This window comes from Battus philenor, unplaced genomic scaffold (assembly GCF_028537555.1).
Source record: "Battus philenor isolate CCGP_79_NKW_IND1 unplaced genomic scaffold, ilBatPhil1.0.hap1 SCAF_21, whole genome shotgun sequence".
NCBI classification, from domain to species: Eukaryota; Metazoa; Arthropoda; class Insecta; order Lepidoptera; family Papilionidae; genus Battus; species Battus philenor.
In genome coordinates this window covers 9,560,423-9,585,543 of record NW_027181684.1, presented here as the reverse complement: position 1 = coordinate 9,585,543, position 25,121 = coordinate 9,560,423, and positions in this window count along the sequence as shown.

Here is a 25,121-nt window from a genome sequence, read left to right as displayed (position 1 = left end):
GTCAAGAGCAAAAGCAGTGGGCTATATTCGTATATATCTTAGAGAATTTGTGGCAGGTGTAAGTCCCATTGTTCCATTATTAATTACTTCTGCCAAAATGAAATAGGTTTTATTTTTGCCCATTATTTAGATCCGGTAAGTAGAATTTTTATAAGGAAAACCATCGCGCTAATGTAACCGGAACGTAATATATTTTTTTTAAATACATTTTATACACAATACGATACACAGCCCATATACAATAGCAAATACTTTTTTACAAGATATAAGTGATAGGATGCATCCCTAATTCTACACAGCATGATGTATGATAAACATACACACAGATATATATATATATATATAAATATTTATGTATACATATATATATCTGTGTTTTGTAGATAATATTAAAAAATTATAAGCTTACAGAATAAAAACGTAAATTAATTTGTACCGTATATATTAAATTTGTTTATACTGGTACTGGAGGTAACATTTTAAAATTACCTTTGTGACAGCCCTCTGTGTTTTAATTACAGTAACAAATCTAGAAGAATTTACCTAAAAATTACTAAAAGACCAAGCAAAACCACAATGGAGTATTGATTGAGATATTCAATAATATTTGCATATTTGTTAAAAATATTGTCATTTAACTAAGGGATAAATTTAGCGGTACACGTAATTCGAGTCAATTATTATTCATTAGTAATTCTAACCATTATTTTATAATAAATTCAGCTCAGCGTTCATTAAATTTCAAGTATCATTGCCGTTACCATTACTGGAAATATCGAATCAGTGAATACATTATAACTAAATAATTAAAAGGAAACTAAATTCACGAAACTTCTACGTGATTTGGATAAACAATAATAATTATATTAATCACCCATTATATTTGACTTGGTGTCTATATATGGTTGAAGAGCTACATTTGTACTTTATCGCTAAAAATAATAACTAAGTTGGTCGACTTTTCTCATTTCAGGGTGAAATCTTCTCTAGATGGAGCTACCTGAAGGAGAGAAAGGTAAACTTTTCTTGTGCGCCTTTGAGGGTCAGACCTTCCTTATTTTGAATGTTTCTCAGCGTATTCTTCTCTCCCAATAGAACATAAGAGAAAGCCAATTAATTATAAAGTTTAGTCTATTAAGATTTTAAAAGATATTAAGTGTAAAAGTTTGAAAATGCAAAAACTCAATCCAAGTAACATATGTATAATTTAGTTTTTCACTTTCTTCTTTTATATCTTCTCTTCTTTGCTGCCTCTAACTTTTGTGATGTCATCCGTTCGTGGAAATTTGGTCCCTGTGGAAGTATTAATTCAATCTAAAAATCTTGTTTTCTGTTCGGCCTATATCAATTTGTGTCTTGCCCCTTCAATACCGATTTCTGAGCCACTTGTTTGTTTTTTACCTTCTTAGAGGTACATCAATATTTTCCTCTACATTTGTCAGTGAAGGGTGGCTATTAGATTATTCGTGGCTTAAGTTTCTGTTGTATATAATAAGGCGGAAAGAATACATTGGTTAAATATTTAAAATTTCTCGTGGCCTGTTGGGTTCTTGTTTTATACTATAATGTAAGTAAAGTCCTAAATCATTAAAATCTCAGTGTGTCTCTCTAACCTTTATCTTACGAACCTACGAAAGTTTGTAGCGGCTTGTGTTAGTAACAGTTTAAATTGGTAAGCGAAGAGAAAAATTACTTGCGTCGTCAATATATTCTTTAAAAATTAAAACAAAATTTTTCCTTAAAAGAAAAAATGATATTATACGGGCCGATGTGATTTGAGACTTTGGAGAAAAAAAAATATTCGTATCTCTAAGCTTGACATCGCAGCTGCTGGCACTTTTAGTTTTGCAATCTCACATTTACTTACCTTTCTCAAAAAGTTTTTTTGCACGATTGGAGGGTCACAATACTTTTTTAAAACATCTGCTACTAGATACAGCCGCAGCCGTGGTAAATACTACTGAACAGATTCGACACGAGACACTGGTCTAGTGGACGTTTTTGGTTTTCAAACTTAAAATATAATATTTGTCACATATTTTAATAAAAGCAATGAACAATAAAATCAATAGGTTGTTTTTTTATTTTAGAAATCATTTATAAATATAGAAACACCATTTAAAATTTTCATTAAAGCTAATATGAATCATATGCAAGGTTTTAACAATAATTTTTTTGTTCAACTGATACTAATGAGATGTTGTTTCAACAGGACGGATTCATTAAGTAGAGCCACCGAAAAAATAAATTTATTGGAAATTTCGAACTTTTAAAGATGGTTAAAAAACGCTGAATGTAGGCGTTTTCTAACCCGTCTTATAACAATCGAATCAAATCAAATTAATAAATGAATCGAAATCAGTAAACATGGTCGGATTTATCTTATTTAACTGCCATTTTTTTCTAAACTATATAACATTTAGTGATTACCACATTAATTGTTTGTTTCCTCTTAATTTGTAATACAAATCTCTTTTATTGGTTTTGGTAGCTTTCTTACCTAATATTATATATATTTCCTCCACAAAAATTCAATTACACACAAAACCGAACAGCCGACGTGTATGGACGACAGCTCGCTGTCCAAACATTTGAGTTATTGAATTAATTTCCATATAAATACGAAAAAGGACCTGTGCGTTATGTAAAAGTCACATTACGGTAAGGTTGACAGAAGATAAAGATCTGTATTGACAGCTGGTTATTGGATATCACCATAACACCTTGTTTTCTGTTATTACGTGACCAAAACACATATCTCATTATCGAGTTGGCCTTCTACTCAAATAAAACACGTGTTCAATACGCCGCGAGTTTCAAAAAATATATTTCTTACATTTAAGTTATTAAATTTATGTTATGTAAAGGAAAATACGTTAAACCAATACGCACGTCTAAATTTACACTTTATATAAATAAAACTTGAATAAGTTAAACAGAATAATCGGCGGTACTATTTACCCTTGTGTTCAAGTTTCGTCTATCTCAAACATTCGTGGAGAGCCTTGGATCCGTGCCGAGAAGTTTGAATCGAAGAATCCCTTTTATATTACAACATATAACATCATATGGAAATAATGTTAATTTTTTTTTTTTTGGAGATAAGAGTAAAAATCGAGGGCTAAGAAGATCCTCTTGAATATTGATTTTTATGTTGTTCTACACTTTATCCAATAATGGTGATCAGCTTGACAATGATACACGAGACAACGTATCACTCAATAGTGATAAGGCCGGTAGTGGCTAACCCTAGAATAATCCAAAAAAATAATTTTTATTATTAGATGTAGTAACTAAATACTTTAACATGGTTTCACACAAAGTTATTTTTTATTAAATCAAGTACTGCTATAGTATGAATATATGTATATTAATAGTAGTATGTATTAATAGTACTTAGTACATACGATACAAATGTATATCACACCTACCTACTTAATCATTTTAAATATCGCCATTTCAGCCGTGGGATGATCAAGGCCGGACTTGAGCCTCCCCCAAAATTTTTTAAAAAGACCTGTTGGAAGCAGCTTGCATCTACAACCTAATATGATAAAATAATTTAATTTCACAAGATTTTTTACATTTTCTATTTTCAATCATATATTTTCCATTGCTTTTATATTTTACTAGCATTACTTTGCCCGCATCACGAACTTAAAGGACGTCTCTTTTACTCCTCTTGCGGGAAAATTTTCATAAAATCCGCCCGTAGTCAATCTCTACTTAGCAAAAGCAATATTTTTTCGAAATTTGAAGTTTACAAGTTTTTGGTTCCTGTATCATTGTGATGAGTCAGTACTTAGGAGAAAATGTCTGATATTTAAGACTTTATTTCGTTCTCGTTTTTACTGTCACATAAAGATTAACAAAAAAAAAAGAATTAAACATAATATATAACATATAAGCAATTGGATGACATCAACATGTTTTATGTACATAAAATTGAATCTTACACAAGCATCTGTGTAAATAATAAACTTAAAACTCTTGAAGATTGTGTGAAACGATGTAAATATTAAAATGAATGGTAGGACGTCAGACCCGTCTAGCCGTCGTAAAAATGAAGTTCGTAAAATTATACCCTGATGGGTTATTGAATGCTATAAAAACAGAATTTATTATAGTTATATCCTTAATATAACGATCTTAATATTAGCTGACAGACGTCCTCAGGACGCCATAGTCCTACTCTAAAAATCACCAAGACGAATAGTCTAGTCCTGCCTGCATCAAGTGTATTTCATCAACTATTTGGCCTGTCCATCTAGTGGGAGGGGTTACTCCAGACCAGAGTTCCCCAAACTTTTTTGTGTTTTTGTGTCTTGCCACGTTTTTCTGTGTGTGATAGACCCCCTTGTTACCTGATATTAATTTACTGTAAATAGTTAGTGTTAAAAACTTAAAGTAAAAACACATGTTAATTTATACATTTATTAATTGAATTTAAATTAAAACTGCTCAAAATAAAATTTTGTATCTGTTATGTAAAATATACGTAACATTAAATAAACTACAAATAAAATAACATAAGCAATAAGTCAGTTTTTAGTGAGAAGAATGAACCTGATGCTTTAATAATAAATTATCAACATTTGGCGTCAATTTTGTAAGGGTTAATCTTAAATCTCTGGCTAATAATGTCCAGTCCTAATTTTTTTACTTCATAGGTACTTTTATAAATAATGTAAATGTTTTGATATTATAAGATAGTATGACGTAAGTAAATAGTGTATGTGTACTAAATACCCACTATCGTGGACCCCCAAATTTTTTTCGCTGACGTAGACCCCCTGCAGGTTGTCATAGACCCCTAGGGGTCGATGTAGACTACTTTGGAAATCACTGCACCAGACGAACATTTTTTTCGATCACTCGAGCTACGGTAGTGATCTTAGTTCTTTTGCTAATTTACTTATTTTATAACGATCTAAAAAAAAGATTTATGTTGTTTTATTAATACTGGTATATTCCTTTGTTATTAAATTTAGTAGTCATCGTTTTAAAACAGACTGTAGATTGGCATAGTATTAAACTATTTTATCCAAGGTAGCTAGATTTCCAATAAGCAGATATTTTATCTCAGTTTAAATATTGCCATTCCTCACAAGCTATTAAGAAAATATTCCCAAATGTATCGATGTCGTAACACATCATTAAACCAAAGCGATTTATTTGAAACAAAAGATTCCTTTTATAAAATGTAATAATACCTTAATTCGCCTCGTTAAATTATGTTAAAGAGCCTATCTCCAGTTCTTTACTATTATTACAAAGTACTTACTAACATAATTATAATAATAATTTTGAGATTGGCCGAGTAATATTAATATCACTTTCTCATCAACATGAAACGAAATAATTAGTAATTATTAAGTGTCATTAATAATTACCAATTTTATTTACGTAAAAATACTAAAGGAAATAATAATTTGAAAAAAAAGTGAAAAATTAATACAGTATAGATAAAATTCTGGATTTTTTTTCCATAGAACTGTAACACTCGTTAACTCCCAAATAAAATATTAATCATAACAAATTTTGATACAGAGTAACACAATTTATATAGTGTCTGTCATATTTTAATAATTTTAATTAAGAGTCAATTTCCATTGCCCAAAAACATCAAAAATCAATTTTGTTTATGTCGGTCCATGTGAAACCGATTTTGAATCTAATGGACCTGATCTGGGTCATCCCGGGACTAACTGAACTAACTGAAAAATATGTCATCCAACATTTTGCGCTAGACTCCTTGTGTTTGTACAACAGAAACATAAAAAGGCCAATTAAATTTAATTTTAATGATGAACTTTTATTTATCGGCTGAAGTGATGATTATGAAGAAATCTCATATGCACTGTTAGAAATTTCAACCTGCAAAATGATGACTGTATAGATCACTATAGTATTACAGTGCACCATATTTTTACTGAAAAGATTCACGAATTGGTAAATTGTCGGTACTCTAATCTCTTGTTTTGGAACTGAGCAAAGCTGTTGCATTCTTTCGGCACTTCTCCCTTTTCTTACGGTAAACGGACATAGTCAAGATTAAGCTTGTTTGAGCGCCCTTGAGTCATAATGCTAAATACGTTCTGAGTGATAGTAAAATTAAGCCTCCAGGACAATCGCACTAGGTTCTTTTGTATAGCGCCCAAGCGCTTTTTTTCAGTGACCTCCAGTAATAATCTAGCATGTTATAGCCGGGACTACTCAAGCTTTAATATTAAAACAAGGTTTAAGCTGCGCGTGCCATGTCCGCCCTGTTTTCTCAAACTCGCGGAATTTGTAAATTACGATAAGGCAAAAGTAAAGATTTATCACAAAAAACTACAGTAATCAATGACTTTAAATAAGTGCAGATGTAGTTTTTATTTCGTCACACCGACATCACTTATAATCAATAAAAAGTCTTTTCAAACCGTCAAAAACAAAAATTACTCCGCTTCTGTTATATCTGTTATAAAATGACGTCATTTCGCAACAATAACTAATTTTTAGACAATCTCAATCTCCGTCAATCAAGATAAATTATTCTTTGTTGCTTCTGATGCGAGGGAGCACATGTGCTTGTCAAACTGAGTATGATGGATGTCTTTATCGTTATATAAGATTCAATAAAGCCTCAAAAGAAACTTCTAACAAAGTCTTTTACTTTCTAAGTTAAATGTAATTACTTTGAAGTTCGGGGATTTTAATATCTTTATGTTGTGAACATTAAAATTGTACATTAAAATTTATTTATATCCCTCATACGGAATAACCTGTACCGAAAAGAGTTTCATTTAGTACGAAAATAATAAGTTACAAATGTCTAGTACTTTTTAAAAAAAAAAATCAAACCTGATATATTACAAGAATGCCCTGCTATTTATTTTAAACATAGTGTTTCCATATAGCATATATGTCTAATAATAAATATAATACTATTATATATAGTTTACATACAACAGCGTCTATTTAGTAACATTTATACATACATTCATTTTATCATGTCTTTGATCAGGGCGCGTCTGTAACCCTAGTATCTCTAAGTTAAAGATTTTAAAGTATGTTATTGTAAGGTCCTAGTGTTAGACCACAATCTGATTCCACTCATGGCATACACGAGTGATCACTGTAAAGAATCCTATTTGTACAATAATATGACAAAACTTTTTTCGAATAATTAAATATCCTGGCGATTCGCTTTCAATGTTTTCATTACGTTGTAATGGTTTTAGCTACTGTAGAAAATGGAAGAAGAATTGTACGCATATTACATCCAAATAGAACTCACTCACAGAATTAGACTCCAAACAGAATTCAATCAGGAATCTCTGGAAAAATGGGACAAATGCGAATGCAATATCGGGGATCGATATCTCGTGTAGAGCTGGATTTAAAAAGTAGCTGTATATGATTTGTGATTTACTCGTTGTACGGTGCCCGAAATGAGCATTTTCGAATGCGATAGCCATGTTACAAGACAGATTAATGAAAATAATAAAAAAAACTTTTAATATTGTAATTTTTTCTGTAATAGTAATGATAATATTATTATTAATAATAACCTTTATAGTATCTTGAACTTTGTTTTGATTTAAATTGAAATGATAATTATGATTCCTTTTTAAATTTTAATTTCAATTGTTATTCTTAACGAATATTCAATTGTGTGATTCAAATTCAAATTATGACATCTATTTGTGAAAACATGAACATATTACGAATTTCAAGGTATACGTTATTTATTCTGTTTTTTGCCTAGAGGCGTACAAAATCACATGATTACATAATGAATAATAGTACAATAAATAATATATGATTAAATTAAAATTATTGTTAAACATGTGTATTTACTTATACTAATTATTTTCTATTGAACTTACAAAATGTCAATATAGAGTAAATTTAAGATATTTATTACGTTAAATTTAATATTTTACAGTTTTTTAAACAATATGTAACAGTTAATAAAAATTATCATAAATTAATCAATTTTACTTCACAAAAATTTGTTTACTGTAATAACATTAATATTAAAGAAATTTTTTAAAGTAATTTTTAAATTTCAGCGAATGACTTATAAAAAATTTAAATATATAATGAATGTGATTGCTAGTTTATAAGGATATATAATCATAGTTTGTTAAATTGATGACTTCCTCTGTAAAATCATAAATAAACGAGTAATTATATCATGATTGGCATATTATTTATTATACGTTGTATTTTTTTTATAAATAATAAGAGTACTAGACTACTTAAGGTCATCGGAATATGATGGATGCAGGCCTCTTCTAAACGGTTCTATACTATAGAACCGTCTATCTATGGAGCAGGTCTAAGTTTATTTGAAGACCTCTAGCGACTAAAATAATGAAGAGTATCGAAACTGATTTTATTTGCAAAGGAACATTTTGATACACGGAAAGCTTTTTATTAATAGCTTTAGTTATCTTGCGTTACAGTATATCTTGCGATTATATATTTATGAATAATATTTTTTACTATTATAAATATTTTTATGTTATATACCAAAAGGAAGGAAGAGATACATAAATGTTTATTTGTTTTACGGCAATGAAACGTGGTCTCTCACTTCGGGTCCACGCACTGGCAAATTTACTCTAAACGAGGCATGGAAAGTCCTTTGCTCGGAATTTCTCTACGGGATCCAATCAGGAATATGGAGATTAATAGCGGAACGGAAGTACATAGCTCATTGGATTAGTAGGTTGAAGTAGCAATGAGCAAGCTACACAGCGTAGATGACCGCCAGGACCATACCGTTCTAGAGCGTAGACTGGGCGTAGACAGCAAGAACAGAGACATACATCCATACACGAGGTGGACGTGCCTATATTAATTGGAAATATTTACAAAAACAATATGTAAAATTTATCTGTGTCGAATTATATTTTTAATGTTTTTGTTTGCTTATTAGTTTAACTTTGTTATTATTATCTACATATATTTTAAACTTGCTAATAGTTAGAGTTACCGAATCCATATATTTCGAGCACAGTACTGATTTTACGACCTATTGATTTTTCAAACCCGTGTATCGAAATATTTAAATACTGTTAAGCCAATCCAATAATGTATGTATTCCATACGACTCAGGATAATCCTATGGTTAAACCACAATAAATTTGAATTGTGTATTTTTAATGCTTTATAACAATGTAAAGGTTAAAATTAAAGCCCTATGTTACAGGATTATTTGACAATTACATTGTGATTTATTTTATTTACTCGGAATTATTTATGTACGTTTCTTATGACCCGTGCGGTTGCCAGGTTTTTACTTCCCCGGTAAATAAATCCTGAATAAAGAGCTTAGTGAAGCACAATTTGTAATTTTATACCGCCACGCTCATCGCTTGCATTGTTGTAACAAAGGAAAGTTTTTACTGCGTCACATAAAACCGGATTAAAACCCGACAAGCCTGAATGTTGCATTAATGTAATAATTAAAGCTGACTCGAAATCCTTTCACTATGTTTTTAAATTTAATAAACTATATCAAATTTTTTTCTTTGCCTCATCATCCGTCATTAACTTTGATGAAACTAATATATACATTCATTACCCTTATATCCTTCATTAGCCATCATCGTTATTTAGGGGCTGAAGATAGGAGTCCTTGTGGGTAGACGTCCGGTTGCCGATCCGTGGTATGTACTCCAGAACCACCCGTTAGTAGATAAAGAGAAAAATAGAATGAATTATGTAATGAAAGAGACAGAAAGATAGATATTGTGAAGTATGGAAGAAGAGAATAAAAATAATCAAAGAAATTGAAAAATAAAATCCCTGTTCCCACATAAATAGGGGTGGAACGAGAAGTCCCCTAAACCGGGGGCCATAAAAAACATGTTAGATACCCTAATAAAGTAGCGTCCCGTGTCATGTTCCGGTGCTGCATGTAATCCGTTTCTTACCAGTACTATTGGAAGTCTAAGGGGAAGAAGATATTCAGCAGTGAACTTTCTATGGCTGAAATTATGATAATGATGATAGAGTCACCATGATAAGGGTCTAAATATAGATTTATATATTTTGGTTATTAATAATGTTAATGTAAAACCTTTATAGGGAAAGATGTTAGTATTTGTATACGCATTGTCCTATTATTAATATTGAAAAACGTTCTTCTTTCATCCATTGGACATCAAGACACACGGATTCACAACATTCATACACGGTTGAAGTTGTTTCAACCCGTACTAATTATTTTGAAACTATTTTTATGGAAGAATCAGCCAAGGAATGCAATAATTTATAGGCGTCGTTATTTCTAGCTAGCTATAACTTGGGAGACTTTAAGTCAAGAGTGAATAGGTAATTTATATGTAAGCATGTACAGTCTATATACAGTCTTTTCTAATAACATGTATTTCTATTTGAATCGAAGCTGCGAATTTGCAGACTGGTACATTGTTTTTAGCAACTAAAAATTCTGTTCAGTAAAATTTTTAATAATAGATGCAAAACAAATAGCGTCCAGTCGGAAAGACAATGAATTCGTTAATATTTGATATCAAAACGTTTTTTGCTATATTTATTGCTGGAACTAACTTTCATTTATTATTCGCTACAATATAACGTAAAGTAAAGAATAATTTTAAGATGGAAAACAAACATGGATAATTTTTATACTTGTAACTAAATATGCTTAGATACTATGAGAAAAATGTTTATATATTGAAGTATAAAAACCACTGATAAGAAAAAGTAGCTATAAGTACAATATCTGCAAATGAGTTGGCATAGAAAAAGTACAAGGAATAATAAGTAAATGATCACGTGATAAGAGAAATTATCGACTGAAAAAACAACAAGATAAAAATTTGAAGTACTCGTATTAGACACTGTCATTACTTATTACGGTGGCTTGTTTAGAAACAAAGGATCGCAAAATGTAAATAGATGTCTTATATGCACGTTGATTGGTTATAGGTACAAAATCCTTAAAGAGGTGAATGTATAGTTTATTTGCTGTCAATTGATGTATGATACTCTATCCAAAAATTAATGATTCCAGAAATTATAATTTTGTTTCCTGTAGAAAAATATTATAATCTAAAGTAAATATTTTAGAATGATCATTCTATCTAGTTTGTCAGCAAATTCATTCAGCGTGTATTTCTAACCACCGTGTATATGACAGCGTATCCCCATTGCCGTCGTCGTCTTGTATATATTTTTTTTGGCCCAGTTTTTGGTGACCTCTTGTTCCATTCCTATTTAATTGGGAACTGGGAAGTTATTTTTCATAATTAAATTTTTCACTTTGTTATTTTCACTCTCTTCTTCCATTCCTCACAATATCTATCTTTCTGTTCTTTCATTCCATAATTCATTATATTTTTCTCTTCCGCTCTTATAACCTTTCATCTATCCTCAATTACTGCAGTTTCGTCTATTTATACAATTTATAATATATAACAGATTTTTTAATTAATTTTATATTATACATATATATATGTATCACAACTAAGAAAAGGACCAATATTTCGCCACTTCCGCACATGCAGTGGTAGTCGTGCAACAAAGTGCACCGCCCGCCAGCCCGCTGATGAATGCGCATGCAATGTGAATTACACAACTACCACCGTTAAATGCCAAACAAAGGCACTAAACAGTGTAAAATAACTTCTGAGGATGCCCCGTGGAGCCCCCGTTAATGAGCACAGCAATGCTTGTAAGTGTGTAAAGATAAGGCGGATAATAATGCATTGGCGGTATAAAGGAAGGGAGTTGATTCGTTTACCTCTATAGGCGATGATATGCTGTTAGACCAGAGTTCCCCAAACTTTTTTGTGTCGTAGACCCCTTGCCATGTTTTTCCGTGTAGGATAGACTTCCTACATACCTGATATTGATTTCTTGTAAATTTATAACTGTAGTGAAGTTTAGTGTTAAAAACGTAAAGTAAAAACACATGTTAATTAACACATTTATTAATTGAATTTAAATTAAAACTACTCAAATAAAATTTTGTATCTGTTATGTAAAATATACGTAACATAAAATAAAGTATAAATAAAATAACATAAGCAATAAGTCAATATTTTTAGTGAGAAGGATGAACCTGATGCTTTAATAATAAATAATCAACATTTAGCGTCAATTTTGTAAGGGTTAATCTTAAATCTCCTCGGCTAATGATGTCCAGTCCGTTTCTTTTTTTCGTTAGGAGATTGGTAACAGCGCTGAACCCCCTTTCCACTAGGTATAACGATGGAAAGGAAATTAAAAATTTTCTCGCTATATTCCATAATACGGGATAAGTAACGGGTATGTTGTTTTGCAGCCTGCAATTGCTAATATCCGTTTTTTTTTTTAATTTTTTTACTCAATATGTACTTTTATTAATAATGTAAATGTTTTGACATTATAAGATAGTATGATGTAAGTAAATAGGTACTATCAGTGTATGTGTTGAGATCCACTATCGTGGACCCCCATTTTCATTTCATGGACCCCCAATTTTTTTTTCGCTGAAGTATACCCTTTGAAGGTTGTCATAGACCCCTAGGGGTCGATATAGACTACTTTGGGAATCACTGTGTTAGACGAATAAAAGAAGATTCTCAGAAATTGTGTTACATCGAAAGTACTTGTAACTTGTCCAAAATGTTACTACAGCGTAATTTACATTACAAAGCAGGTAGTTCCTACACCGACTTGCTGTGCCGGTAGTGATTATGTAATAAATAGAGAGTAACTTTTACTACTTTGTCCTTCTCACAAATCTGTCTAAATAGTTCTGCTTTGGAACATACTCCCCCTCGAAAGTAGAGAGTCAGCAAACCGTAATATGTACAAAAAGAAGGTTTAAGACCGATACTATTAGCGTCTACATAACTTTCTCAACTTTAATGAATTATATAAATAACTTATATGTATTCCTAATTAATTGCATTAATGTTATCCTCCTATTTAAGTATGTGTTTATCTATAATTATATAATAATTATAATGTTTATTACGTATGTGTAGCATATATTCATATAACTTTTATATTAAGTTTAGAGATCTTCCTACTAATTATCTATGCATCTTGAATTAGAGAATGCTTAAAAGCGTTAAGTCCTACATTACACAGATTGTAAAAAGGGTAAATAAAAGAATTAAGTGAGTTATTAAAATCTCACTTTTTATCTTAGTGGATGCTTGTGAATTAAAATGAGTTCGCGTATCAACCTTGATATCCGTATTATATGTTATAGATGCATTAGCTCTGCTTTAGTGGTAGTATAAATATAGATGGTAATAAATGTTCATTCACCTTAGTCTGAGGTTGATAAAAGTTGACGAACAGTGTACAGCAGAGTAGATCGTTTGTCGCCGCGGCATCTGCCAACTTCTGAATTCAATTTCAGATTTGGCAAAGTTTCTTTAGAGTTGCTAACAAACAAGACAAACATTGCAGTTGGGTAACAAATTTGAGATCATAAATTTAATTCATGATACACCGGAAACTAAATTATTTAGTCGGGTAATATCGCTATTCGAATTGGAAATTTAAACTACACGTTATATACCTTATTCATTTATTCACTTTATTAAACATTTTGAAGCATTAGTAATAGTTTCGATATTTTTCTTCTTCTTGTCAGCAGGTAAACGCCCACTGCAAGGCCTTCACAAAGGTCGCCATAATTGCCAATCTTGTTCTGCTTGCACCCAGCATTTGCCCGCGACCTTATCCATGGCGTCAGTCTACCTAGTAAGTGCCACACCACGTCTATTAAAGCCGCGTTTTATTACTTGTCAAATTTTCCTTCTCTCGTATTTACTTATCTGCTAAGACTCGTCACCCAAAATTCCACACATCGTCGGACCGAACTGCTAGCAAGGAAGAGTCCTATCCGATCTCGTTCACCAGGATCCGCCGCTGCGTCTGCTGCGCCTAACTCTTTTGTGAGGCGGAATTCGCTCTACATTAGTAAAAGCAATCCGCAGTCGCTTCGTATCTAATCATACACAGGTAATCACCGAAATAACAAAACACTTGATATCCACAAATGTACATGAATCCGCATGGCAGTTTACGATCTGTATTTTATTTCTAAGAGTGGGTTTCTCGTTCCAACAGTAAAAAACATAAAATGGCTGACTACAACAGGACGTGGAAGGTTGTCTACCTTCCACCACGTCAAACTATCACGTCAAACCATCTGTTTTTAATCTTGTATGTGTCTACTCCATCGCGCTCTCTATCATAACGAATAAAAAGAAAAGAACTTCTGTGATTCCCTAAACACAGTGAATACAACATACTAATTAAGATCTCACAATTATAGACTAATCAATATATATTTATAATATAATTACATATATATATAATAATCAGTACGTCTATCCACCTAAAACCTAAGAACTCGTGTGGGTAATTATCCACAATAGCCCTGTATATTAGTAGTTCAAACATTATAATAGGGATATAATCTATACAAATATGCGAGTGTTTGTGCTTTTAAACTCAAAATGTATACAGGGTTTGAAATAAAACTCACCGCATAGCAAACTCAGTGGCCGCAAGCTATTAAATTATTTTCATTAGCAAACTGCGAGATCGTATTTCAGCCACGACTAAATTCAATATTTTACTGTGGCCAGTTTATAATCTGCGAAACTGGCACATCATAATTTAGATTTCATTCTAGATTTACTTTTTATAAGTTCTTTTAAGTAAGTCTAAACCATTTCATTTTAAAACAAGATCTGTCTTGAAGCTCCTAAAGATTATTTTATATTATTTCTTAATAAGTTAGCAAATACACCTCAGTGACATTAAGAAAAACAATGCATATCTTTATTTATTTCATTTCTATACAAATTTATCAACTATAGTGATTGCTTGTGTTCGTTTTGAATAGAATAATAGCGTTATTTGATAGAAACTTATCAAATTGAGCTCCTTTGTAATGACAACCACGTACATATACGAGGGTTTCAAAAACTCTGAACTGAAAAGAGTCTATAGTAAATTTCGGGACTATTTTTATAATAACTTTCACAAAAGTTCTTTGTTTGTATTTAAAACGAATTCATTCCTGAATTCTTTTATAATTAAAAAAAACCATTATACTAAAGAATGAATAGCCTGATTCATTAAGGAGTATTACATTTATAAATATTTAGTTGGCAAGACTTTATTTCAGTATTTGATAATTATTTATCTCTTTACTAGAAAAATAATACGAAATATGAATATATACAACATCGTAGCATACCTAATAAGCTCCCTTTTATACTATTACATCTTAAAATGTTTCCACTTTATAAATGTTTAATGCAATTTACTTAGCCTGAACGCGGTGCGCTTAAAATACATAAATTGTTTGTAATATTTAATACTTTTGCATTTCCATTTTGTAGTCTAGTTATATGATACTTCTGCATTAAAATAACTGGCATAGCCACAATCAACGACCATATAATGTACAAAATCTGCCGCTGAGGTCTTCTTTAGTGGACACCACAGACCGACAAGCGCTTCCTAAGACATCCAACACAAGTTGAACAGACTACCTTGTAAAGGTCGTGGGTAAATCTATTGGGAGGAAGAAATCAAGACTTGCTACATTTTATACGATGATATAACCCTACCATACTTACTCAGCATTTTACTTAACCAGAATGTTATTACTATGACAAAGCCCGTTTAGAAGTAGGGAAATACAATATCATATTTTGCGTAACAAGATACCGACAAGTTATATATACATACTACCGTAAAAATCTTTATTTTTGTAAAGTGGGTTAATTGAAATATTATAATTTGCCGCTCAATAACTCACAGGGGTATACAACAAAACGTTGGTTGCCAACTCCTAGTCTATTTCTGACTTCAAGCAGTAACGACAAGGCACTGATTGCGAAACGTTTTGCTCCGTTTCCTACTTGATGTGTCTATCATAAAATATGTTAAGTAAGTACGCCATTTATTATATAAATATAATATATACATCATTTATAATTTTTAATCTAATATATATTTAGTTGAGAGAATGTAAAAGATTATTTATTTCCCTTTCTAGCTTGCAACATCTACTGTTTTGTTTGACACAGTAATAGTAACTCATTCTGTTCGTGATAATTTTGTTAAAATATTTGTATTTATTTTCGCATATATTTATTATCGGATGATGAAACCGTTATCTTTTTTGTTCAAAAAATTCAAAATTCAATTTCAGCTTCTGAATTATTTTAACATTATAGGGTTAAAACAATAGTTTTACCCTACCGCCGGTTGGGAATCTGATCTGTTGAATAGAGCCAGCCAGAAACTAAACAGTTGTTCATTTAAATGAAATTTAAATGTATTTTATGTGTTCATTATAATATTAATCATGTAAAGTGCGGTATAGATTTGTTTAATATATTGTTTTAAAACTAAGAAACTGAAGTTCTGAGATATCTTATGGGACTTTACATGTGCATACACCCAAGAAGGATTTGTTAATTTTTTGAGGACAAAATTTAAGTTGAGAAGAAACGAGTAGCTAGCGGTCCAACTTTTTGTATGAAAAATAAGGTATATAAAAATTATTTTAATTTTTTTTATTTCCGTAAGTGCTAACATTGCTAGCCTTCCGTAGCATAGTGGGTATTATGTAATAAATACGTAAATCGAGAGTTATCCACGGAAAATAGTCTTTGAATGTAACTTAATGCATTAAATATCGTTACGTAAAAAGAACATAACAGTTATAAAAATTGGGAGAAAAACTAAAGTGAAATCGTAAATTTACTGCGTAATTAATAGCTGATATGAATAAAGTGATAATTGACTTTCAAACTCCAATGGTTATCGTAGGCACTGTTTAGAAATACGAAATAAAGTAAATCGTGTAAATATTCAGTGAACGTATCAAAATCTTACAGAATCGTCATCGCTAAGGTATAAACTTATTAGTGAAATAATGATAAGGTGAATGAATTAAATTCAAACAGCTCAAATACATCTACCCTCAAATTCAGAACTCATTTACTTTATTAACTTTAATAATTATAGAAATATAATAATCATATTAGATTAAATAGCAAATTGGTCATCACTTACCAAAACAGAACAAGAGAAGCGAATTTCAATTTTAATGATTAAATATATTATTTAATATGGAGCTAAATAAAAAAAAGAAAAAAATTAGTTTTCCTACCGCCCAAGACCCGAGTAGTAATACAAAGACTGGATTACCTTTTACGGGTTATTCCAATCTCTTATATATAAAAGGAATACATTTAGAAGAGCGTATACTATTTGATATCTGTTTAGACGAGTTATGTGGCGAAGTTATGTCCGTCAAGTATACCGACGACGAAGTCATTATAGTGGGAAGTCGCGTGTTGCGAAGAAGCAAGACTTGCAAAGGGCATGTATCAGTTGACATGATGATGATGTGATGAAGGAGAAGAATCTATAAAGCAGGTATGTGTGATGACAAATAATTATTACATTATTTGGAAGATTTGTATCTGTGGTATCTTTTATTTATGTAACATATAAAAGAAAAATATATATAAAGAAATCCAGTGTATATATCACTTATTCAATGTTAGATATCTAGGATATTTCAGATACCTATCTTAGGTATATGATGTAAAACTAAATTTATTTATTCTTTTATATATACCTTCATAATATATACGTTACTTTCAATAGAATACATTTTTTATATAATTGTGATGGAATAGGCGTTTATCTTCGATCTCACCTGATGGAAAGTGTAGAGGAAGATGAAGGTGGTACACGCTCATCTAAAAGAAACCTGTTCACTCTGCTCTTAAAGGTTTCAGAGTTCAAGTCGTATTAATATATTTGAATTAACTTTTTCTTTATTAATAAGTTAGGGCCATTTTGCTGTCTAATCCATATATTAGTAGTATTTCAATTCATGTTTCTATATAAGCTAAAGTTATTAACTAGTTCAAGTTTTTTTAAGTTAAAAAGTTTGTTCTAGACTTGTCGGTAGAGATCGAAATGGCCATAGAAAAATTGCAAAGAAATTATGTTATAATTAGCAACACTTTTTAATTTAAAAGTTTTAAACTGTTAAAGGTCTGTTACGACTTCAGAATATTTAATTGTTTGTATAAATTGAGTGTTGCCATTTAATTCAAATATTTACTTATTAGAATTTTTAGGGAGACTTAGTAGGTATTTCTTCATACAGTCAAATATCGTTCAATATTCATATAAGTAATAATTAAAATCGCATTGTACATGCAAACATACTCTTGGAAGTTGTTGTTAATTAATACAGGGTAATCTTAGAAAAAGTATTGGTGAGTACATTGTACATCACACAAGTATGCATTAATATCGCAGAGACACAGTTCAACGAATAACGTGAGGCACGCGCTTCTATATTGTTTCTATTCTGTTAAAAAAAAAAAAACTGCCTTTTGAGTTTGATATAATAACGAAAAGTTTGTGTTAGTTATATTTTTAAATCATCAAAGATTTATTTGCATGGACACATTTCATTTGTCACAGTACAGTATAGATACATGACTTTATTTTCTTGCAAAAAATTGTGGCGAATTGAGTCAAAACCAAATCAAGTGAATTCATGTAGGCATTATTACAAAGTATCAATGAACAATTTAGCCAATGTAGCCTTTCATGGCATTCGGTACGTGGACGAAACTAGACAGCATCATACTACCCTCTTTATAATTGTGTATTTTTTTCTAGTACAAAAGAAGCTGATTGAAGGTGTTCTATGTAAATTAAAATGGGGGTGTTTATAAATTAATTTAGTTTTATTGTAGACTATTCTCAGAATCTTGTTTCGATTTAATCACTATTATTTCAAAACACATAAAACGTGAGTGTAAAAATGACGATCAAAGATCTCGGGAGTTCGGTGATGAACATATTGCATGTTGCCGAGCCATCGCTACCGCAGGCCCTGCTCGAATAATACTGATTAGTTGCAGACACTTCTGTCCACATCTGACAGTGAGTATAAAACCAATTTATACATTTAAAATTTCGATTGTATTTTAAAGTCTGTAGGTACAAAATTAATTGTAATAGTGTTTATCTTAAATAACTCGATATCTCTTACTAATATTATGTGTATACTAATATAGTAGGCATGTGTGAGTTATATCAATGTGTACGGATGAGTATATGTAAATAAACAGTATATGTATATGTAAACATCAACGTGAACATAAACGTGTAATTTATTATATACCCATGTTCAGTGCATTAGGGTGACCCACCGGATTTTTTGGAATTGATCGACAATTAATTTTTTATTCACTGGAGCGCTTCCACCTAAGATCGCTGGCGATATTAATGGTCTACTGAGATTGCTCGAGAATTGAATTGACAAGAATGAAGCCAGCCCTGACACGGAATCGTCGTCGTCATCGCGTCGTGCTGTTTGAATCCTGATAGTGACTTGCGTGTCATCGTCATCTCACTATCGGAGTTCTAGCTGTATGACGCGTGCGTTCGTCTTGCAGATGTTCAGCCGACGGCACCGCTTCGTTACAGCTCTCGTTTGTTGCTTCTGTATAGTCTGTTTCATCCTTATACTTCATACTTACTTGTTAAAAGTTGCAGTTCTGAACAGCAATCGCTTGAGGATCGTGTTCACTCAGTAGTATGAATTAGTAAAAACGTTGTGTGCCAAAAAATTGACGGAATTTTGATGAAATAATTGTTGAACGCCTGAGCGGTTGCTGGAATGTATTAGGATTTTCGATCATCCTGATGTCTACCTAAATTATCGTGTCATTTTATGTGTCTGAAATGCGTGTATGAAAGGTGCAAAAAGATCCTTCAAAAAGTCCTAAAGAAATTGACCGCCGCTTGAGCTTACGATATTCCGTGCAATATCATTGTCATCAACCCATGTTTTTGCGCAGAATATTGGAAGCGCATAGCATGTACCTCTACAATATAAAATCAAGATTTAATAAATATTGCAACAAACAAACAACAAACGTTTAGCAAAAATGTGTCGAGATTTTTTTACAGAATTTTGGAGACAGACGAGTCAAGCTTTAGCCGGAGAAGAATTTTGTTTGATTAACCCCATGAAGTCCACTGCCATAATTTTCATAAGCATTCAGTGTTAACTTGAAAACTGGGTTATTTAACGAAAAAACTAATTAGAGCTTTAAAGGTTAATTAAGATTAGACGGAGAAATAAATCCAAATTTCTAACAAAATAATGTATAACAAATAACAAAAAAACCTTACTACCTGACGCAAAACGTATTTTGAATGCGAGCACCGTGCCACTGTAGTTACTGACTTTTTGATTACGATCGATAGATAATGTCAAAATTTGTATAACTTCTTGAACATGTTTATTTTACATTTCTGTAATTATACGGTGTTAATAAAAAGAGTAAAGAAGGTGTAAGATTTGTACTTATGAGATTCTTACAGTTCACATTATCAAACAAACAAATATACAAAACACAATGGTATCAAACAAAACAAATAATGTAAAAACAATAAATTAAGAAACAGCTTTTGCAAAATTTGGATTACCATGTATTAAAATTTATGAATATTTTTTTAATATTTTTTGTACTCAAAAGAACAAAACTTGATTAATTCTCTGGTTCTTTGGCATCTGCTAAATCGAGTTCTCACGTTTAATAGTGTATGTTTCGTTTCTTATATCTTAGGAATACTTTGACGCAAGTTTTGTTTTTTCGTGTAATTTTGGCTTCAAGTTTAATTTGGCGTATGTTAAGAGGTAAGAATCAAATCAAATAATAAATTAGAATTATTAGTTACTCTCTGTCTTTGTAGATTTTGTAATGCCAGAAGTTGTTGGCCTTCCTGTAGAAAAAACTAATGTAACTTTTTTCAATGATCAGGTTATATAGCGTTATTGAAATAAGGTGTAAAAGCTTTACTAGAGTGAATACGTAGCTCATGTTTCAGCAAATGTGTCCACCACTGGGCAGTGTTTATTCATTAGCCACAGCGAGCGAAGCCGCCTCGAGCTCATATTTAGAGCGACTCCAATGTTGATCATCTGTGAATGAACATCGACAAGAATAGAGGTAACACATTCTTTTTGTATCTATTCTCCACAAATAAAATATTAAACACAGGCTTTCAACCAAAAAACTCACACAAAAGATCGAGGAGTGTCACACACGCTTAACGGAACTAAGCACGAATAACCTTGTTACACTACAATAAATAAAAAATCCAGAAACCATAATGCTGCGGATGGACTGGAAAAAAGAAACTTCAGCGTTGTCGTCTACAGCCCGAAGCTCGTCGGTAAGATCAGATCTCAAGTCACATGTCAAAGCGCGCTAGAATTAAACCATTGATAATATGACAAATCATGAGGAATGTCATCAAGCTAAGGAGGCAATGCTTCCGGTTATTATCATGGTCGTTTTAACAAAGGTCTCTTTATTTAATTATAAACGGCAGACCTCGGTGCAAGGCAAGTCTGAAATAAGAAGAGCAGGCTGCTCACTTACTAAATGGCAGTAATATCCTACATGGCCACCTTCCTCTGTTCATCGGGATGCCAACCCAAGATCGCTGGGATTCTCCCAGGTGTTGGGCTGGATAGATCAATGATAATTCTGATATAAAGTAAACGTAATGTCGCTTGGTTGCAGATACCTGCTCGAGGATACTTACACATATACAACAGCAAGGGGTAATCGCGTCTTGCGAATTGGACTCCAATTGTGACTTGTGTCTTATAGTCAAATCACAGTTCCGAGTTCAATCTGCACGGCGCGTCCGTTCGGCTCAAGACGTACTGTTGGCGGCATCATGCATTCACGGCTGCCATTTATTCCTTATGCTCCTTATATATTTATTTTATTTAAACTAATATTAATTTGTTAATTGTCATGTTGGTTAAATGGCGCTAGAGACAGAGATTACACACACAATCTTTAGAATAAGCGGGAATGTTGTGCGCCTCAAAATTGATGGAAAGTCAATGACACAAGTTTTGTGTATGTCTCATTGTCCTTTTAAAAATAGATTTGCAATTTTGATATCTATTTCTTAAAACTAATTATTAATAATGTATTTTACATAAATTTTTAAATCTGTTGAAATCAAAATCTATAATTGTTTTACTTTTTTTCTGAATATAATGGGATTTTGAGATTCTCCTGTTGAAAACTTTCCTTTTAGAAAACTTGTTACAATACATGTTGTAGTACATTTATACTATAAGATTCAGCAAACTAGAGCACAAGTATTAGATAGAATATGAATCCAAAGGGTTCAAACAGCTAAACATTAAGCAACTGTCTTTTTGGAATAGTATATGAACAAAAACCTTATCACAATTTACCGTTTTACTGCAATTGTATTAATCGCTAGCAAAGTAAGCAGTTCTGAGAACATTTCATTAAGAGTTAGGAAACTTAAAGCTCCCAAAGTAATACTTATAAAGAAGGATAAAAGTATTAAACGAAACTTTAACAATCGACAAAATTTCACATATTTAGCACACGAACTGACGTCGATTGTAAAGTGTATTACATATTTTATTATTTTTGTTGGCCACAATCCCATTATGTTTAGTGAGAATTCGTTTTTTAGCTACAATATTGAATGTTTATAATTGTGTTTTCGTTATATTTTTTTTTTCAGTAACGAGAGAATTTAGTATTTTATAGACATAAAACCTTATAATAATTGTGCTGGAAGAAAATTATAATTAATGCGTACAAAATTGATTTTTTTATTTACTTGGGGAAACTGCGGACAAAGATTTCCTTCATAAAATGAAAATAAGTGTACGACATATCTTCAAAAAAAGTTCCTGAGATTTCAGTACATTTTAAAAATTACCTTTAAAGAGAAAAACTTACTTTAAAATTTATTAGTTCAAATTTATATTTTTAATTATACAAGGTTAATGTTAAGGTTTGAAACATTAAGCTACCTAAGTGCCTCTCTTTATTACGTACTTACGTTCCACAGAGACGACCGTCGCCGATTTCTCACACTTATCAAGCGAAGTTTCAGATAATGAACTTTATTAAAGTTTCCACAACATTGTTTTAACGTGTATATATCGTAAATAGTTATAATTCGTAAATAGTTATTAAAATATTATGTAATAAATTTAAATTACACGGATATTTCATTAAGTAATTTCGCAAGTGTCATACTTCGTTAACTATTTCGGAAGTTCTTTCATAAATTACGTGTGAACTGCCAAATAAATCATGTGTAATGAGCTATTTGTTTACGGTGTAAATTTCCAAAGTATTACCTAAATTAACGAGATGAGAACAAGTACGATTACATGAAGGAAATCTTATTCTCCTTTTTAGTCGATTCACGCCCACTGCAATCTCTAAAACTCTACTATCTGTCTTGTACTGCCCGCGTTTATCGATATCTCGCGTCCTTAATTACGTCATTAGTCTGTAGCGAAGTAATCACAGTTGTCAAGATGCTTTCGCCCATCTTTCAATCCATCCGTATACGTATGCGCAAAATGTAAGGACGCGCGGCGTATTATTTGTAAGCGGTTGTCTAAACCGCGTCTCACGCTGAAAAATATTATGAAATTTAAAAATAGCGAACGGCGTCAAGTGACATTTGTGGTATTGTTTTGTGAATTCGTATTAAATCTTTAGTGCTTGATGGAATATTGAATTAAAGAGTATCTTATATTAATTCTGAATCAATGTTTAATATGTACAAATGAGTGGTGAAAGTTTTATGTAACAATTATTTCATTCGCATGACAAATAATTTATTACGGCGTTACTGTATCTGAAGTTGTAGGCGGATGACCTTTAAAATAAACTGTGTCTATCTTTCATCCAATCGATCGTTAGGTGTTGTCTCTAACATTGTCTACATAACCTGTTAAACTCCACCACAAGTCCACAAAGTGAGGGAACATCTATGCCGCGTCTACCGGCGCATGGTTAGCAGTTGAGAACCTTTGGGCTGAAGCCTTAACGACCATCGGTTGTAAGAGCCTTGTGCCTTACCCACTGCTACTTCAGACAAGCTACTCCTCGGTGACCTTGGTTCTTCTGTGGATCTTTTCAATTATTGTTGAGTAATTAAACAAATATTATTAACCTTAAACAGCTGGATAAGAACTTTTCGTCTGTTTTTGTTTATGATTAGAATGATATTTTCATTGCTCGATATTTATATTTAGCTGCTATGAGGCTATGTTATAAAATAACAAAAGACACCAAGCAATAAATCTATATTTCATAACATATAAAAACAAAACGGACAGTCGTCTAATGATGGAAACTGATTAGTTTTGAAACCATATAGTGGTGACTAGTGTTTAGCAATACAGAATTATGAGTAACACAACATTTGTACCCTTGCACAATTTATCTGATATTTCATTAACATATAGTAAATATGTGATAAATATTGTGGTTAAGAGTACTAATAATAAATAATATTCTATTAACATTTAAAAAATACCGAGTGTTGTATATTTCATAAATTATTCTCTAAATCGCGTGTTGCATGCTCACACGTCATGTGGATAATTTTCTTCACTTATGAATTCTAGAAATTTCGGTAAAAGCTAAGCTAAGCGGATTACGAAAATGTCGCTAATGCTACGTAAAGCATTTTTCGATTTCAACGTACAACGTTTGTGTAAGTATAAATATTACAATTATATTTAATAATAAATTCTTTCGTATTCGTAGAGTATTTACGAACAATTAAATTTTATTTAAAATATGCAATATAATAACGGCATAGAACATACAAAATGTATAAAAAATTAACAAACAAAAATGATAAATTGCCTTCGAAAACATCCGCACCGTATATTCGAGACAGAGCCAATTTTATAAAAAAAATCACAATAATTGAGGTTCACGTAAAGAATCTCAATATCTTTCGAGGTAATTTGAATATATTTTTGCTATAAAAATCATTTAGTTCGAACTGTTATCATATCATATCTGAAAACCGAGTTTCTTTAGATGATTTGCAGGATAACGTGAAATAATTGACATTATTTGAGAGAGTTATCAAATTAAAAATTAGAATTTGTAACATTTGTCTCACTTTTTGTACACTAGTGGTTAACAGTTTCCTTAATTGTCCACATTAATCTCACTGAATACGGTTTTATCATTCAATTT